Below are 3,243 nucleotides of genomic sequence, written 5' to 3'. Positions count from 1 at the left end.
GAAAACCAAAAGTACACATCAACACATATAAGTATTTAGAATTTATTTTATCATGATGATAGAGACACTGGTAGGCTTCTACATTGCTTTGACTTTGTAAATATACCAATAAAGCATTGCCCAACTGATCGCTCTCTCTCTCTCTTTCTCTCTCTAGATATATATGTGTGCGTATGTGTGTGTATAGAGTGGTCTTTTGTTTTAATTGTGGAAAAACATGGATTTTGTGGTATTTTTAAAAATGGATTTGGGATGCTGCTGCAGCAGTCCAGCTGGCACAAGGGGTAGTGTGCCCAGGTACCAAGTGACCGGGCCCCAGAAATTCCTGAGAGTGAGTAGCCCTGAGCTGCTTGCCAGGGCAGCTTTTTATATGGATGGAGCCAGGACAGGGCAGCTTTTTATACTGCTGGGGACAGCACAGGTGCTGGACTCGGGCTCTAGCTCCCCCTGGCTGCAGATCTGGGAGGAGCCAGACAGGGTTATTTTGCCTCACGCGGCACAATTTGCTCCACAACAAAGTGTATGTCCGAGCATATGCACTGAGGTAAAAAGCCCCGGCTCAAATTTGCACCGCTTCTATTTGAGCTGCTGCAAGTGCATGTGCTTGCATGTGTGGATGCGCCCTGAGAGTTTACTAGGCATGGGCATGTGTAGACAAAACAAAATTTGAGGTGACAGTATGCATGTGAGCATAGGCCCAACCCTAAACAACTGTTGTTTACATGCTAGAAGAAAAGGCCATTAACAGGACAATCCATTTTCAGGAGAGGGACACCTGAATACAACCAAAGACTGATATTTTTTACTCTTGATCAGAATAAGAGGGAATCTATCTATCCCCTGAATAACTGTTAGCTAAGGATATTGGATTAGATCTGCAAAGATGTGAATATTCCTACAGTTCTTGGATAAAATTGTAAACCAGGACTGTCCTTTGGCCTGATAGAAAAGATGCTTATTTGGGAAGAGGAAGTCATACTCCCTAATAATTGAATAGAATATAATGAATGGATAAGGGGAAGGTACTTAAGGGATACCTTGGGGAAAGGTTCTTGGTATAAAGTTCTCTAGACAAGGTAAATGCATCCAGATGCATTTGGATGATTGAGTTCTGCAGCTAGTGCAAGCTGGGGTAACCAGTATTACAAGGAGAAGCTGCTCCAGGATTACCTCTTCTCTGGAAGAAGAGACCTATAATTTTTACAAATTGCAGTGGCAAGGCCTCACAAGCTAGCAACACTTCCTCCACTGGAGCTGTAAAACCTGGACTGAGACAGGTGAAACTAAGATTTATTCAATAAGAAGGTAGCCCAGAAGTAAATATTAGTTGTTTTTAGTGGATAAGCAGTGGAACAGTGGAGAGAAATGTGGAGCTGAAGGGCACCCCAAAGTAGAACCACCTCAGTTTGTTACACTACATCCAAATCAATCAACTAAATTGGTGGATCTGGCAGTTGAGTCTTGACAGGCATGAGTTGTGGGAAGAAATAAGCAACAATCAGAAAAAAAAAAGCCATATTAATGTGCCATTATGGATGCACAACACCAAGAGTGGTGATGGGGACCACCAGCACTATGCTTCCTTCCTCCTCCTTTTCCCTGCTTCAGACTTCCATAGTTTCTGCACCTCTAAACATATTGCTTAATGCACCAGACCTTCATATTTCTGAATGGTAGCTCTGCAATGTCCCACTGCATCCTACTGTCAAAGTTGTTTGTTTGTTGATTTGAGCCACTGTGAGGAAGAGCAGGGAGTAGATGGATCATGGTCATCACCAAAACTGCCTATTATCCAGAACCAAATTAGAGAAGAGACTGGGAAAATGAAGACCTGTAATTCACTGAAGCAGCTCCATGGGCCAGCACCATCCAGGAGGCAGTGTAGGCAAGATGCAGGTGTTTTTTGTACCTTGTATAATAACCATGCTCTGCACAGCAGGATGGCTGTTGCTACCACCAGTGGAATTGCATCAATAGTGAATGGCATTCTCTAGTTTCCTTACTCTAGGAGCAGTCAGGGTACTAAAAGCTAGTGCCGCTTTTACCCCACCCCTCCTCTGTGCACTGCTGTTTCTGAGGCACAATAACTTTGTGGGCTCCCCCTGGGACAGTGTGGCTGTCAGACAGCCATAGCCAGGCATTTTGATGCCTGATGCAGGTCATGTGCAGAGTGCTCCCCTACATGCGTCCATTTGATTTGGTGCCCCCCATGCAAATACACCCAGCGGTGGTGCACCACTGGCACTGTCCTTACTATGGTACTGGCAGCTGTGCGTGACCCTGGGGACAGCACTGAAATTGTACACTCTGTAGATAAAGAGCTAGACAATATTCTATGAGCATGGATCCAAAACACTAATGAACTAATTAAAAAAAAAATCTTACTGTCAGGTCTGGACACATGCTGTTATTGGCATGTTACACTCATATATAAAAGTAATTTACAGAGCAATGTAACCATATATCCATTAAACTGAGAGTGTCAAACATACAGCCTGTGGGCTAAACCCATCCTGATGCCTGGGACGTTCAGCTCATGAACTTTTGCCCCATCTCTGGCCGTGGTGGTGGGTCTTCCTGAGGTGGCAGCCAGAGTCCCTGGGAGAGCAGCACTGACCAGCACGACCTGCAGAGCCTTTGCCACCACCACCAGAGCCAGGACAAAAGACGGGTTCTGGCTGTGCAGGTGGGGTTGCTGCCCATGGTGTTGCTAGAGCTGCCAGCCTGCCTCACAGCAAAAGCTGAGGCACTGGCTGGCACTGCAGGAAGCTTTGCCGCTGGAGCTACAGCTAACTGCTGGGGGAACCCACAGTGCTGCTTACGTGTCCCCAGATCTTGCTATCCCCTCAGGATCTTGCTGTGCCCAAACTGCTGCTGTAGGAAGACCCACCACCACTGCCACAGTGCCAGCTCTAGTCTCAGTGAAGAGGCTTCTGTATGCCAAGCTGGTGGAGCTGTGTCTGCTGCAGCTCTGGCTATTGTGGCAGAGCCTCTGACTACAGTGTTGCTGGGGTTACTGGTGTGACCAGCAAAAGTGCTCCCAGCTGCTGAAGACCCAGCTCTGGCCACGTAGCAGTTTTAGCTCACTGTGCTGCTCAGGCTGCCGTGCCCTAGCTGTCACCAGAGTGCTGACTGCTGCTACAAGAAGCCAGCCAGCTTCCTGTGACAGCCTCAGCTCTGGCCAGGATGGCGCAGGGTCTCTCTCTCTCTATCTCTCTCTCTCTCTCTCTCTCTCTCTCTCTC

Source organism: Gavialis gangeticus, unplaced genomic scaffold (genome assembly GCF_001723915.1).
Source record: "Gavialis gangeticus isolate Ggan-Ray unplaced genomic scaffold, GavGan_comp1, whole genome shotgun sequence".
NCBI classification, from domain to species: Eukaryota; Metazoa; Chordata; order Crocodylia; family Gavialidae; genus Gavialis; species Gavialis gangeticus.
Note: the sequence above shows the minus strand (reverse complement) of the source record.